General features: G+C 46.0%; 2 long non-coding RNA genes across 12 annotated transcripts in view; both read left to right on the top strand.

Annotated features, from left to right (window-relative positions):
• LOC310708491 overlaps positions 1-16,840 on the top strand; it is a 63,070-nt gene that overhangs the window by 41,735 nt on the left and 4,495 nt on the right. For 6 of the 11 annotated variants that reach the window (XR_014527036.1, XR_014527037.1, XR_014527041.1 and 3 more), the window contains one exon: positions 571-2,870. This is a non-coding gene — a long non-coding RNA (uncharacterized lncRNA). Of the gene's footprint in view, positions 1-570; positions 2,871-3,574; positions 4,093-16,840 lie in introns of those variants that run through there. The other 5 variants (XR_014527044.1, XR_014527045.1, XR_014527038.1 and 2 more) reach the window with 4 other exon arrangements.
• Positions 4,225-6,783, top strand: LOC310708523. The gene is made up of 2 exons (XR_014527084.1): positions 4,225-5,037; positions 5,737-6,783. It is a non-coding gene; the product is annotated as an uncharacterized lncRNA (long non-coding RNA).

Consider the following 16,840-nt stretch of genomic DNA (forward strand, 5'->3'; position numbering starts at 1 on the left):
ACTTGCCCTGTAAGCATAGAGAGCAGAAGGCTTTCCTCGTTTGGGAGGCGGGGCTACTTGGCAGAGCCCGTAACGTGTTGTTTCACTCATAAACCCAATACCTGAATAGGACTAGTGCAATATTAGACATATGTACTCAGAAGCAAGCCCTTCTGACTTCAGCAGGCCTTACTCCCAAGTATGCTTATGCAGGATTTCAGCCTAAGAGTGGCTTCATATGGCCTTAGGATGGTTAAGAAAAGTGGGTATTTTGCATCCTGAACGTGATCAAAACCATATTATAAACGAGACAGGGATATGTATAGGCTGTTTAGAAAGAATATTAGAATGAAAAGGTGATAATCCTATTTAATAGTTGTGGGGTTGTTTTTTTTTCTAAGATGAAAACTTCAATTAAGAGGGAAAGCTAAATTTTACAGGGGCATGGGGAAATGTTAATTTTTTAAAAAACAACAACACACATGTAAAATGAGCTTGTCATTTCCTGCAGGGAACGAGGGTGGAGGGGACCAGACAAAAATAAGTGAAGTTTGATCTGTTTTGCTGTACTGTTTCATCTGAAAAACACAGACTGAAATCTTGCTGACAGATTCAGGGCACACCTTCCAGCAGTTAAAAGTGGTGAGTACTCCACAATGATGCTTCCCATTTTCTTCCATGCAGTTAACGACTTGCATGACCTCTCTGTCTACACCTCCTGAAAAAGGATTCCAGGACACCTTGCAAACCAAACCAACGTGCTCTTTTCCCAGTCCCACCTCTGCTGAGCAGCACGGCAACTCAAACTTTCCTCGATCTCTTTTTTATTGCCTCTTAATTTGTTTCCCAGCCTCTAATCCTGCTTTACCTGTTTTCCCTCTGTTAAAAAAATAAAATAATGCTACCCTGCCTGCGACACAGCAACAACTATTTGCTTTGCCTTTTTCACTCTTTCAATCCTGCAAATAAGTGAGACGGAAACCTTCATTAAAATGCAAGTGTACACCTGATAATGACTCCAGTCGCCAGCTAATTTAACCCTGTAACCTTAGAAGAGCAGGTGGAAGCAATCTGGACAATGACAAAGATGGTGGCTTATATGTTATACCCAGTGCTATTTTCTGGAAGAAAAGGTGCCGGAACTCGCCATGCAAGCCTCCCTTGTTCTCTTGTAATGGCAATGGTGCCCACCTGAGAGATGCTGGAACTGAGTTCCGACTGGAAAAAGAATCCCTGGTTATACCTCCCTATCCTACAGTAGTGATTCCCAACTTCTGTGTTGTGAGAAAACTGTTCATGTGCTTCGAGAAATGTGTTCGTTAAATCACTGCCTATCAAAGCAAGTGTGGTGTAGTGGTTAGCAGAGGAAGTTCATCCATTAAGGCAAATGGGGCACTGGCCCACCAACCTCAGCCTGTGCTCAGCAAGCCCCCACCTGCCTGCCTTCTTCCTTACAAACACTTGGAGATGTGTGTGGCTGCACTTACTGCTGGTCTCCCTGCCTTCCGCCCCGGCCCTACCAGTCCTAATGGGCATCAGCCACCACTGGAGGTTAGAACAAGAATGATGTATCTCCAGGCTTCTCCATTCAGCCCTTGGTATTCTCCCTGGGCAATATCCACTCTTCCTTGGCCCTGGTCTGAACCCTCCTCAAGTGCTGAAATTGTACTTTTACTCTTTTTACTGCCTGGATAGTTCAGTTGGGTAGAGCATGGTGCTGATAGCACTAAGGTTGCAGGTTCGATCCCCTCATGGAACAGCTGTATATCTCTGCATCACAGGCGGTTGGACTAGATGATCAACTCTTTGCGTAACAATAAAAATCCTTGCCTATAATGCTAGTGGTTGGAAATATGACAGGGAATCTTGCTGTCAGCCAGCTAAATAAGAGCCCAACACTTTCCACTCTCATTCCCTTTACAAAGACCTAAACTTGGGGGGGGGGGTTGATATTCAACAAAGCAGATGAGGAGACAAATCATATGAGGAAATCTTGAGGCACTGGGTATGTCTGTCCTATGGAACAGATGATTAAAGGGGGATATATGTTGACCATTTTCAGAGACTTAATAAGGTAACAGTAGAGGAGGGAAAATAATTGTTCTCTCTGTACAGCAATAATTTTTTTAAAAGCGTTTTAACTGACTGAAAGTTAACACAGGGATCCACCTCTGTGTTCTGGGAGTGCTGGAAATAACAGGCTTTATGCTTAAAGAGGCCCACCCAGACTGGAAAGTTTAATGTCTTGGACACATTGCATTCATCCAGCCAAACTGCTCAGTACTTCATGGGATGGATCTGCCAGAGGGCTGATTTAGACACTTACCCCGTCCAATAATATTCTCAACATTGTGGACGGATACAGTCGTGGCATCAGCACTTGAGATCCTTGGGCAGAATCAGCGGCCCAGATCCACTACCCTGACAGGGCCCACAGCCAATGCCTTCCCTAGCTTTTTTAGTGCCAGGCAGCTGGCTCCAGCCACCATTTTGATTTCCACAACCAGCACTGAACCACTGATATATTGTTGTTGTTTAGTCGTTTAGTCGTGCCCGACTCTTCGTGACCCCATGGACCAGAGCATGCCAGGCACTTCTGTCTTCCACTGCCTCCCGCAGTTTGGTCAAACTCATGCTGGTAGCTTCGAGAACACTGTCCAACCATCTCGTCCTCCTTTGTTCTCTCATAACGGCAATGGTGCCCACCTGAGAGGTGCCGGCACTGGGTTCCGGTGAGTTCTGGCTGGGGAAAAGTCCTGACAGCACTCACCAGGAGGCAGCACTTGTTTTGCTGCTAATGGCAGCCATCTTCTGCTGCCACTATAGCACTTTTTAGCAATGTATGGGTACCTCATATTTCACCAAGAAAAGCCACTGTGCATAACATAACATCACATCACATCACATCACATCACATCACATCACATCACATCACATCACATCACATCACAACACAACACAACACAACATAACATAACATAACAACATAACATAACATAACATAACATAACATAACATAACATAACATAACATAACATAACAACATGCTGGGACAGCTCAATCAGTAGAGCACGAGACTCTTAATCTCAAGGTTGTATTGGACTAAATGACCCTTGTGGTCCCTTCCCATTCTACAGTTTTATTATTCTATAACATATGGCACAGGCCCGGTTGACATGATGTTTTCCCCTCAGACAGTTGTTCAGACAATACTGATACTATAGCATTCAAAGCATCTGAAAGAATATCCATCTATACATTGTGACCAATACTCCAAACAACGTCTCTCTTACAAACAAGAGGCCACTTTTATGCAACCTCCATGTGGAGCAGAGGCAGGATGCACCTTCACTATACAATGAGAATCATTGGGCTGGGTGAGTAGGTAAACAAGCCCATGGATACTATAAAATGGGGGAAGGAGGTCAAACCTTGTTCAGTGTAAGGGCCACATCCCCTTCTGGCCAACCTTCCAGGAGTGATGTACTAGTGATGGGCAGGGCCACAGGCAAAACTGGCCAGAGCCATGTATGTAAATTTTACCTTTATACCATAAGCTAGTTCCTTCACACACCCCTCTTTATCTTTCATCCAGGCAAGCAAGAGGCATTTTCAGAGGACATTCCAGCCAGGCGAAACCAACACATCAAGATGCAAAGCAGAGCTGGTAAGCTGCGGCATGGCCTGGGAAGAGCGGGGTGTGACTGGGGAGGGGATTTGGCCTGGGGAGAGTCTCAAGGGCCAGAGAGAAAGACCTGGGGGGGCTGTGTCTCAAGTAGGGGTGGGAGACTGGCAATTTCGGTGTCTCTCTTGACTGGAGACATTGCATTCAGAGAAGAGCAGATTTTGAAGGAAAGCTGTGTTTCATTTCTTAGCATGAAATTTGGAAATTGCAATTGGGTAAAAGGTAAAGGGCCCCAACCATTAGGTCCAGTCGCGGACAACTCTGGGGTTACGGCGTTCATCTTGCTTTATTGGCCGAGGGAGCCGGCGTACAGCTTCCGGGTCATGTGGCCAGCATGACTAAGCCGCTTCTGGCGAACCAGAGCAGCGCACGGAAACGCTGTTTACCTTCCCACCGGAGCGGTACCTATTTATCTACTTGCACTTTGACGTGCTTTTGAACTGATAGGTTGGCAGTAGCAGGGACCGAGCAATGGGAGCTCACCCCGTCGCGGGGATTTGAACCGCCGACCTTCTGATCGGCAAGTCCTAGGCTCTGCGGTTTAACCTACAGCACCCTTGCAATTAGGTAGATTTGCCTTTAAATGCAAGCTGAGCTGAATTTATCCCCCATGCCTAGTCCCATCTCCCTTAAGTACCTAGCAATGCCCCTGCTTTTTGGTTATATTAAATGGCCATCTGCAGCTAGGTTTTTGCATATAGCCTGTCACCTAATGGGCTGTTAAGTCTGAATTACTGTTTTTGATTGCACAAGGCTACTCCAAGCTACTGGAATATGTGCCTAGGTAGAAGCAGAGGGTGTAGTTTTTGCAGTATGACACTGGGAGAGAGTAATGAAAATAACCTTTGAGTTGAGAGTTTACTGGGAAGGTCGCTAGGAGGTTTCTGGCTGGCAAGAATTGGCCTTTGTGTGTGCAAGTGCTTTTCAGGGACTATTGCTGACTTGTACTAGAACTACCTATGCACATTTGCTTCTTATCCACTCATGAGGCACGTTTGTAAAATCTATAGACATTTTTAAAGCCCCACAAATCTCTGTTCACATGGGAACTGACCTTTTAAAAGGCGACTCCAGAAATAAAATAAATAATCAGATGGCAAAACTTCTATGTAAGATAACAATATCTTTTGCTTCAGAGTGAATGACAATGAGTTTGGGCTAACTAACCCAGCAGCATATCAAATCCTCAGGACAGAGACTGTGTCTTCTTGTAATGAGTCTTCTGCGCCAAATGAAAATAGAATGTATCATTTGTTAGATAAGCTCTAACGGTGCCTAATAACGGAAAACAATGAGATCAGATTTGCAAATCTGACTTAGGCTGTGTATCACTTTTAACCACTAATCACTCACAGGATGAAATATTAGTAGTAGTAGTAGTAGTAGCAGCAGGGACGCGGACTTATAAAAAATATTGGGGGGGGCGGCACGGGAAAGCTCATGAATAATAAATAAGCTCATGAATATGCAAATAAAGTGGCGCCGCCTCCTCGTGAGCGAATAGGGGAGAGCGTGCTGCTCCTATTAATCAGCTCCGAAGGTGGAGCTTTTGCTCGGGAGGGAGGGCAGGAGGCATGCAGCCCGACCCTGTGCCATAGGCGCCAACTCCATGGGGCTTGAGGGGGCCCAGCCCCCTCAAAAATTAGTTTGGGGGGGCTCCGCCCCCCCAATAATCTCCGGCGCCCCTCCAGCAGAGCGCCATCGCCGCCCCTCCCCCAGCCCAAAATGCACAGGGTCGGGCTGCATGCCTCCTGCCCTCCCTCCCGAGCAAAAGCTCCACCTTCGGAGCTGATTAATAGGAGCAGCACGCTCTCCCCTATTCGCTCATGAGGAGGCGGCGCCACTTTATTTGCATATTCATGAGCTTATTTATTATTCATGAGCTTTCCCGGGCCCCCCCAATATTTTTTATAAGTCCGCGTCCCTGCCCTGTGCATTTTGGGCTGGGGGAGGGGCGGCGATGGCGCTCTGCTGGAGGGGCGCCGGAGATTATTGGGGGGGCAGAGCCCCCCCAAACGAATTTTTGAGGGGGCTCGGGCCCCCTCAAGCCCCATGGAGTCGGCGCCTATGAGTAGTAGTAAAGGTAAAGAACCCCTAGATGGTTAAGTCCAGTCAAAAGCTCATCTCACTTCAGGCCGAGGGAGCTGGTGTTTGTTCACAGACAGCTTTCCGGGTCATGTGGCCAGCGGGACTAAACCGCTTCTGGCACAACGGGACACCAGGACAGAAGCCAGACTTAACTGTCTGGGGGTCCTTTTACCGTTACTGTGATTGGCAGCCGAGGTTTCAGGAAGAGGTCCTTCCTACTTACTGGGCAACCCCACATTCTAGTATTATGGCATTTCAGGCTTCCTCCTAAAACCAGGGAGGGACGGAGCTCCTACAATGAAACACTCCCATATCTTACCTGCATTGTCCAAGGTAAGCAGAACAGCTCAGGTGGCTGCAAGCTGAAACCGCTGCTGTGGGAAGAGAATTCACCAGCTCTGCCTGCATCAGGTTCCTCTCCCTCCCTGAAACTTTCCTTACCAAATGCATTGAACTTACATACCCAAGGGGACCCACAGCAGCGTAGCTAGCTGCTTGGGTGCCCGGGGCGGCATTTGTGCCCTACTCCTGGGGGTAAGCCAGGGCAAGAGTTGCTTGGTTTTAAGCAATGAACACCATTAGAGCTGACCTTTCTTCAGCCTTAGAAAAAAGCCCACAAAGGTTACTTGTCTGCAGAGCAAACAAACAAAATTACTAGCTGCTAAGAGGGGAGTATCAATCACATCTTTATTACGGTTCAGCATAAATAGGGTGAGGTACAATCATTTAAAATCTATAAAACATTTTGGAAATCTAATGTTATTAAAACAGAAGGTATATGTAAAAGACTATAAGAAACTAAAAGAAGCTAAAATAATCTAAAAGAAGGGTTAGGAGCATTAAACGAATAAGGAAGAGCATAAAAGGTTCGTATATAAAAGGTTATGACTATCAATTTACAAAGAAATTTACAAAGCACTCTGATATGAGTATTCATTAAATCTAGTTTGTGGCGCAGGTCATCAACCGATGAATTTTGAAGGCTGCTATGCAGAACCTGGCAACATTGTATGTTGTAGCATGTTTGATATGACTGTACCTCCCTGCTACTTTTATATACCTCAGGTAACAGACGCTTCAAGTTGTGCAATTTCAAGTTGCGCACCGCACTGAACCCAGAAGTACCGCAACAGGTTACTTCCGGGTTTCGGCGCTTGCGCAGAAGCGCCAAATCACGACCCGCACGTGCACAGACGTGGTGCTGCGGGGTTGCAGACACTGCAGGTTGAGAACAAGCTTCCTGCATGGATCACATTCACAACCCGAGCGTCCACTGTATAGAATTGTCCTGTGCGTCCTGGGTACTTACGGAGTAGTGGGGAGATGAGGCTAATACGGATGTCTCTATAATATAGGCGCTGGAGAAGCACATGCTCTGTATTTTCTATTTGAAGAGGGGAGTAACTTCTGTTTTCCAGGGAAGCCCATAGAGATGAGGAAACCTTCTACTTTACAGGCAGGATACAAATGCAGGCTAGTAGACCCTGAGAAGGCTAGTTAAAAAAAACCCCACAGCCTTTGACCAAAGAGTTGGGTATAGTTACTGAGTTAGGATGCCTCCTGAGTTTTCCCAGCACTAATGGACTACCTCTCCCCATATGAACTGACCCAGACCCTGTGATCATCCTCTGAGGCCATTCTTCATGTGCCCACTGCACAGGGGGCCCAGAAAGTGGCAACACGAGAATGTGGCTCCCCTTTTGTGGAATGTTCTTCCTCGGGAGGCTTGCCAGAAGTCTTTGTTACATATCTTTAGGCAACAGACAAAAACATCTTTAGCCAGGCCTTTGGCTGACTGGACATTCTATGGCTTTTGTGGGTGATGAGTTATTGGTGTGTTTTGTACTTGTTTTATTATATATTTTGTGTTCTCATGTGGTGTCTTTATGTTGCAAATTGCTCTGTGATCATCAGGTGAAGTATACAGTTTCAATAAATACAAATTTGTATACAAATTTTTAAAATAACAATGAATAAATAAAATAATAATAATAATTCTGAAGACTTGCCTAGCTGAGCCCTTAATTATAGGAAGATTGTATAGTTACTTATCTCCTTGGCTCGGGGGTCACATAACTCCATACTGCCTGTTATGTACTAAGCTTGGATCCTAGAACAATAGGCAGGTAGGATCCTAGAATGCAACAACTGATTGGCTTGCAGGAGAAAACCAATCAGGCTCCAGGAGGAAGTTAATCAGCCTATTAGGCTGGTAAGATCTTAGAATGCAACAACTGATTGGCTTGCAGGAGAAGACCAATCAGGCTCCAGGAGGGAAGCAGAATCAGCCAATCAGACGGGACTCATTGTGTAAATAATGTAAAGAAAACCTGAGGTTTGGGGAAAAATTTAATCACTGTTTTACAAGCTGCAATAAAGAGCATGAAATCACTGCAGGACTCCGAGTATATTTCACTCCCCAACAATTCTCTGATTAAATTAGGAACATCCTAAAGAAAAGTGGGACGTTCCAGGATCAAATCAGAAACTGGGACAGCTTCTGTACATAAATCTGGGACTGTCCCTGGAAAATAGGGACACTTGGAGAGTCTGCTTCTTTGCTGGCCATTTGTACAATAACAAAAAAAAACAAAAAAACCCAACTATTCTGCAGTTAAAGGCAAAGTTACGTGTAGCATGGTCCTGGGAGACCTGCCCCCACCAAAGCAAAGGGGCACAAAAGCAAACTTACCAGCTTTCTGCTCATCTTCCTTTTCAAGATGTTGCTTGAGATCGACTCAGCTTTCCAGCACAGCACGTACCTTTCATAATCAAAACACCCAGAAAGCTCTCCTTTGGACAGAAAAAGAACAAAGGAGGAACCTGCCCACCAGCGGAGGCATTTGGGGTGTGTGTCTTTCTTAACCTTTTTTATGGACTCCTGCACTGCTCAGGAGCCAGCTTTACCCGGACTGACATCTCTCTCCATAGAAACATGAGTGGGAATGGCAGCTAGCAGGAGACCAGTTAGATCTCTTGCTTACTTCAGATGTGGCTGTCAGGAGAAAGATGAAAGTGCCATTTATGGCCCCAAACACCACCCCTGGATAATGAGCAAGCAGAAGCTACAACACAAAAGTTTCTCCATTTTTGTCTAAGGAGGAGGAGGAGGAATGGACGCTTTAAGAAGAGGCTAAGCATCATTTGTATTCCCGTTCTAAAAGATAACTGAATGGTGGCGACGTCACGGGAAAGAACATCTCCAATTCAGCATCCGCCCAACACAACATGCGACAGAATGGCCAACCTTCAGAATAAATTATTTGTTTTTAAGGCTGTGCATGTCACTTGGCACTAACATCTAACCGGCAGCTAAGAAGTGTCTTAAGAAATAAGAAGGGACAGCAGAGAAAACAGAAGCTCAAAGACAGGGAAAGAGGGGAAGAGAGACAGGCAAGGCATGTCGACAGCAAAGTTTTGATTCTATCAAATTTATTAGATGACAGGATAGAAGCTTGCCTACGTGAGACTAGTCATCAAAAGCATACCTTGGCCCTATACGACATTACTGCTAATTATATTTGAAAGGATTCTTTAAAAGGCAATGTTTTTAATTGTTAGTATAGAATCCTTATATTAATCCCCACAACAGCCCTATGAACTAAATAATGAATATCCACATTCGGCTGTTAAGATTTTGGTGTAAAAATGAAGTAACATTGTCAGTTTTCAGAAGGCTTCTTCTTAAGAACCAGCAGTGAATTTTTTTAAAAGGGTAATTGGAGATTTGACCTGTTATTTTGACAAGCAACATATTTCCTACATCTAATTATTATTAGCAATAATTGTTGTTTCAGTTTAGTTTAGTTTTTTTAAAAAAAATCCAGAGAGGCAGTTCATGTCTTGACTGATCCCTCTTCTTGGTTATTTTTGCTCAGTGCAAAGAGTCACTTGTTATTTCAGCAGGAGATAATATGAAAATTGAGAGCGGCATACCCTCACAGAAAGGGTTCAGAAATCACCCTTATGCTTAGGATGAAGCTGTAACAATGTGAAATGTAGTTATTTATAGAAGGCTTCTTATACAAAGTCAGACCGTTGGTCCATCTAAAGCAGTTTTGTCTGGACCACTGGATGTGGTCCTCAAGGGATGTGGTCCTCAAGCAAACCTTCCAGGAGAGGGTAAGGGGTGAACCTGGGACCTCCTGCATGGGCTCAAACCCTGAGCTTTGGTGCTTTATAAATACATCAGACCCCTTAGGAATACAGTAAAGTCTCAAGGTAAGAGAGATTTAAATGGAGAATGCAATATAAAAAAATTAAAATGCTAATAATAGTTTGATGTACCATTACCACCCCACCCCAACCTCCCCCTCTTCCCCCCTCTTTTATTCCCAACCTAATACTGTATGCAACACTAATGTCTCACAACAAATGAAACTGATCTGTAGAAAAGACAACTTGAAAAAAGAGACAGTGCACCTATTTTTGTAAACTAAGAAATCTTTAATATTTTTAACAACAACAACAACAATAGTTTGGTGTGGGAAGTACGGTATGTTGCTTGTTAAAAAACAGGTCAAATGTCCAATTATTTTTATTTTAAATTTCCCTGCTTTTTCTCCAGAAGAAAAGTCTTCAGGAAACTGGCAGCATTACTTCATTTTTACACCAAAATGTTAGCAGTCAAGTCTGAATATTTGTGATTTACTTCATGGGGCTGTTATGATTAACACAAGGATTTTATTTTTTAAAAAATACAGATCTTATCAACCTGAATTCCCAGACCCATTGTATTAAAGCTACATTTTCAAAGATCCCTTATACTGAACAATTTTTATTGATGATTTCTGCACATACCACAGTCTCCAAGCAGTAAGATTTCAGGGGTGCCAGTGCGTGCCTCAGGTTTGGCTTCCTTGGAATGGAGGTTGATGGAGACAGTGTGGTCTTTGATATAAGACATAGAGAGAGGCAAAGCATAACATGGAAAGACTCATAGCATCAGCACTCCCCCATTAGGGGTTTGGATTCGGCACAGAGAGTAAACCAAGCCTTTCTTCAGTTCTAGCTCAAAATATGAGACTGCCCCAGGTATTTTGTTACCTTGCACAATTGGTTCTGGTTTTCGTAGCAAGGAAGGGGAGAAAGAGCTATACATTTTACTGAGGCCACATGGATAACCTCTTGACATACACGCCACCAGCTTTTGAGATTTCAGCTGGGGATCTTTCAAGCCTATTTTTTCCAGCCAATAAGGGATAGAAGCTTGCTGTTATTCAAATGAGACTTTCTGAAGGCTAGATTCTGGAGACCATTCTGCACTCCTCGCAGAAAGGCTTTGTATTTTCCATAGTACAATGCAATACACTTTGTGTGCTCCAAGAACGTGACACTCCCAGAAGCGACATATCTTGTAGGTAGATCATGGATCCCAGCCATGCAGTTTTCTGGGCATGGGAGCTGGGAGGCACAATCCCACAGAAAAGCCTTTGCAGACAAGGAAAGATGCTTTGGGTCAGGAGGGGTCAGGAGGTGGGGCTTGTGTTGTGATCATGTGGGGAGATGTGACAAAATGTTAATGGGATCCGAAAAGATAAGGTATCTGTGAACAAGACTATTATTGGCCTTACAGGGTTTGGTTTTGTCTTTAACTGCTCCCCCAGGAACCACTTTCCTATTAGTCAGAGACAGAACAGTAGCTGTTCCTCTGACATATGTCAGCTCTGAGGTTGAACAGGAGAGCAACGATGCGGCTACTGGCATGTGTACCAACAGAGGCATTATTCTAACCACATTTTATATCCAGAATGAGCTGACAATCACCACACAGCAGATATTTTACACCCTAGTCTAGGTGCTATCCTACGGAGGGGGCATGTAAGAAACAGGGATTGTTTGTCCTTTGAAATGTTATTGTCATTCATTCCCATGAATAGATGGTGCCTGCCACATTGCTCCCCTCAAGAAATGCTACTGGTCTCTTCTTGTCTGTAGACACAGGGGCAGATGGGCCTAGGCTTAAATATTTAACTTCACCAGCTTTTCCCATTCATGGCTCAGTGGGAATGGTGAGCTTTTGACAGACAGGCTTACCAGTTAGCCATTCTCGTCTGGTCAGTCTGGTCACTCTGGCCAGTATGGAAGCATAGGAGTCAATTCCCAGGGGCCAAGGAGACTTTGCCCCTCTCAATAAAACATTTAACTGTGTTATGTGATTGATTATGCTGGGTGGGCCTTACCTGCCCCCCCCCCATATTTTATTCAAGTTGGCACCCCTGTATGGGAGTAAGTAAACCTCAGAACTCACTTGACAAAGAGGGTTTTTTGTTGTTGTTGTTCATCCCAGCCTGAGATCCGAGGAGGAGGAGGAGGAGGAGGAGGAGGAGGAGGAGGAGGAGGAGGAGAAGAAGAAGAAGAAGAAGAAGAAGAAGAAGAAGAAGAAGAAGAAGAAGAAGAAGCAGCAGCAGCAGCAGCAGCAGCAGCAGCAGCAGCAGCAGCTTGGCCAAGGTGGGATTTCTGTTCCACAGAGTATTCCACCAAATTATGCCAACTGCAGAAATCATGACCTAGGAAATATTTATACCCTTGTGAACTCATGAGCCAGGGATGATGGAAACTACTTCAGAAACATATGGAGGGCACCACATTCACTACCATTGGTGTAAACCATTCCTCTTGAAGGCTCAAATCATAGAATGATCTCTTGCTCTTTGACTCTTGGCATTTCCCTTCTGGTCATGTTACCTATACATTTCTTAGCAATAGCTGTTGCAATGTTGTCATCAACCTTGTGGTGACGGACACGTGTTAGGCAGCACCTGTTAAGATGCATATAACATCTTAAAGCTTACTTTACAAATTTGATGTATGAAAAAAATTACTGGTACAACGTCTGAAGAACAGAACAAACCATCACGTTTTACTGTTTCCAGAGCAGATATTCTGGCGTAATTTCTTATTCATACCACAACTATAAAGCTGACTCAGCTATATAGCTCCTGGCTACGCATATTGTGATATCGCTCATTTGTGTCATTTCCAGGGACGCTCCCTTACAGAAAAAAAATGCTTTACTCCTTTTATCCACCATGACAGTCCCATTTCTTTTTAAAAGCTTCTAACATATTCTTGCACACCACCACAATTTCAGAGTGGTGCAAGATTCCAGGGGTTCCAGGCACTTACCCAGGGTTTGGGTTCCTCGGAATGAAACTGTGGTGTCTTTGTGATGTATGTTATATTTACACATATCTACAACCTGAGCCTATGATGGAGGGGCTCACAGCATAAGGACTTGCTTCTCCCATGGCCTCAGCCTTGGATTCAAGCAGAAATGAAGCATGTCTCTCCCTCTCAGGCTTCTCCCTGCAGCCTGCTTCTAGCCCAGCTCCTTCTAAGTACCAGTCAGTTGAGGGAGGGAGGCCCACGCATTGCCCCCTAGCGCAGAGCCATTTCCTTTGTCATGCTAACAACCCATACTTAGGGGGCCATTACCAAGAAGCTGGCCTGGCTATTCCAACAAATGATTCCTTGCTAGATACAGGAATTAGAAGGGACTCAGGCGTACAGCTTAACACACACACACACCCCAGCAACTCAGTACAATATTGTGAGGCTCAGCTATCTTATGGGCTGGCTTGACATTTAGAAAACAACATGTCATTTGTCTTTGAGAGAAAACATGCTTTGAGCAGGCAACAAAGAAAATGTTAGCATAGCAAAGAATGCTATAAGCAACAAACACATCAAAGGCTTTCCTGAATGGGTGTGTGGGGAGGGAGGGAGGGAGAGATTATTCTGGGGGGAGTGGAGCACCCAGGTAGCTTTTATGATAGAATTAAAGCTGGTTTACTTTCGAGAAAGAACCATAGCTTTGCATTCAGAAGTAGCAGGTTCAATCCCCAGTATCTCCAGGTGGGACTGGGAATGCCTCCTCCCTGAAAACTTGGAGAGTCGCCACCAGTCAGTGGTGAGAGCCAGTGTAGTGTAGTGGTTAAGAGCGGTAGTCTCGTAATCTGGGGAACCAGGTTCGCGTCTCCGCTCCTCCACATGCAGCTGCTGGGTGACCTTGGGCTAGTCACACTTCTCTGAAGTCTCTCAGCCCCACTCACCTCACAGAGTGTTTGTTGTGGGGGAGGAAGGGAAAGGAGAATGTTAGCTGCTTTGAGACTCCTTAAAGGGAGTGAAAAGCGAGATATCAAATCCAAACTCTTCTTCTTCAGTCAGTGTGGACAACTCTGAGCTATACTAGTTTGACTAAGTATAAAGCAGCTTCCTATGTCCCCATATGAGCCCACCTGCCAAAGAGCGATCCAGCAGTAAATCACATGTTCAGAGCTGGAGTTAACTATTAGCAAAAGCACATATTCGCAGAACTTGGCTGAGTGTCAGGCCTAATGAGCACAGTGGCTCATCTCCAATAGGTCCACATGAAAGTACCCTCCTCCCGACAGCTGTCGATAAGTTTCCTTCTCACCAGGGCTTTCCCCAAGCAATCAGATACTGCATCTGCATGCAGCCTATCTGTGCTGGTCCCGAGGGTTAACCATGCGGCGAGGTCCGAGTCCAGTCCAAGGTCGAGGGTGCGGTATGGAGGCTGTCCGTCAAAGCTGAAGCTGGGTCCAAGGCAGGGAGTCGGGTGAGGTCAGGAGCTCTGGCAGAAGAGCAGGACAGGGTGCAGGCAGGAACTGGCTACCAACAATGTTGCTCCCGCAACCTGGGACTGGGCTGGCTGGCTTTTATCTGCCCCGAGGCATAGGGCGGCCCCGGTCCACAGGTGACTCGCCTCTCCTGGCCTAGAGGCGAGCACTCCTCCTGTGGGAACTTAATTCCCTCCGCCTCTCTGCCCTGAGCCTCTGCAGCTCATGAAAGGCTGGAGGGTTACCGGACCCAGAGGCAACCTCCTCTTCCCCTGACAGGGCTGAGAGTGGAGCACCTGCAGGCAATGGGTCCTCCATCACCTCAGGAGCAAGAGCAGACTCAGCTGGTGCCTGCACCTGAGGATCCAGCACAGGTGAGGACCCTTCAGGCTCAAGCCCCAGCCCCGGCTCAGCTGGTTCTGGAGGCGGGGAATCCTGTGCAGGCTGGGATCCCTCAGGTTCAGCCTCCGAGTCCAAATCCCAGGCCATCACACTATCACTGCTCCGCCCTTTTCATGCCTCTTCTGGTTCTGGGAGACAAGGGGGAGAGGGGAGTTTGTCGCAGCAGCAGGGGGAGACACCAATGACTCTTCACCAGCCTGGCTCATCTCTGCCTCTTGGCCTCCCTCCCTGTTTACTCAGGAATCAAAAGTTTTGTGTCTCTTTTGTCAGAATTATATACTTTTTGTGCATTCTGCAGAACTGGCTTGTGCCTCTGATTCTGGACTTCTCTCTGCCACAGACTCTCCCAGCTCACTAAACCCTGTTAGCTCTTCAGTTTTTGACACATCTTCTCTCTCTTCTCCCTCTGATCATCATCCTACCACCACTCCCTGGGCTCTGAGCCTTCTTCCCTTGGTGATACCCCCCCCAATTCCTCTGCATCCACCACGTAAAGAATTCAACCTAACCAGGTAATAGTAAAAAAATATCCACACCAACCACACTTCGGTGTCCTTGGGTATGCTGGCTCCACCACACACTTCCAGCCTTCAGGGTCATGAGAGGAGGGCTGCTAAACACAGGAATGTTGTCGGAAGTCCTCAGGTGCAAACCCTTGGCCTCCTGCACACCTATGCATGGTCACCCAAAGAGGACTGCTCTGTTTCTCTTTAAGCTTGATTGTGTGAAAGTTTCATTCAAAGCTGTTATGCTGAAGGAGAGGACCCTTAACTGTCGTGTTTGATATAGTGATCACAAAGTTCCTGATCTAAAGATGGTGTCTGGTCGTGCTTGTTTTTCCTTCTTGAACCCAGCACTTTGGCACTGCAAGATGCACCATCCTCCTCCTACAGACTTTGCCAACTCAAGGGCCATATTCCCTTTCTCGGCAACCTTCTGAGGGCCACACACCTGTGGTGGGCAGAAGCAAAAGTGGGCGAATTTCTACACCGACTCTCTCACACACCCCTCTCTATCCTCTGTGCAGGCGTTATCAGAGTTCAAGGCAAAAATAATCAAAGAGGGTATGGCCTAGGGTGTGTGGGGGTGTGGCCTGGAGAGAGGGGGAGTGGCCTGGGAGGACTTTCAAGAGCCAGAGAGAGGGCTGCAAGGACACATATAGCCTCCCAGGCCTGAGTTTCCCCAGGAATATATATTCAATGTCTAGGAACCCTGAGCTCCTGTGCTTGAATTTAAAAAGGACAAGGGGTGTGAACTGCCCCATTTTTTTGTGATGACTCCCTGAGGTGCAGTGTTTAGAAGGCTATGAGAGAGCCATGGTCTGGCTAAAACGGCTTGGGAAGCAGGAGTAGCCGCATGTTGTTTTCTTACCTGAGGTGAAGGAGCAAATAGTGCCCTCCCATCGTGGAGCACAGTACCCAAGCCTCAGCTTCCAGAGACTGCATTGAGCTAGCTGTGTCTGCAGATACGTAAGGAAATATTGGAGGTGATCGTGTTCTGTCTATATCTTTTAGAATCTTGACTGTTAATGAGAAAGACACTTGAGGGTTTTCCTTCCTAAAATTGTCCAGCTGAAACAAACAAGAAAAAAATAGGGGAGGGGGTGCTTAGTTGGCACCACCAAACAACCAGAGGAGAACGGGCATGCGATTGTTGTGGATGGCAGGAAGGTCTCCCCTACCCTTTGTCCTGTAACTTCAGCACTGCTTTGCTCTGTTCCTTCCTGTCACTACAGCAACTGGACTTACCTGGTGGCTTCCTGCAAGTCACATTGGGTTCGATGTTGAATTTTACCCAAGTCTGACACCCAAGAAGGAGTAATCCCCAAATCTGATAGCAGCCCTGTGCTCGTTTCATCTTTCTCTGTGACTTGTTCATCTGGGATACATCATAGGCACGTCTTTTGGTGCCATGCTCTCATACAAGTCAGCTGGTATCGTATAAGTCACTGCAAGCACCAGCTTGGGATCCAATCAGAAGCCAGGATTGCTTCTGCAAGTCTGGGATGTCCTGGGAAAATCAGGACATTTGAGGAGTATGCTGAAGGATGCAGTCACGTGTTCCAGTGCAGCCCAGCCTGAACTCACTAAAGAAGGATAGCTAT

This window comes from Podarcis liolepis, assembly GCF_965112155.1.
Source record: "Podarcis liolepis genome assembly, chromosome: 6".
Lineage (NCBI taxonomy): Eukaryota > Metazoa > Chordata > Lepidosauria > Squamata > Lacertidae > Podarcis > Podarcis liolepis.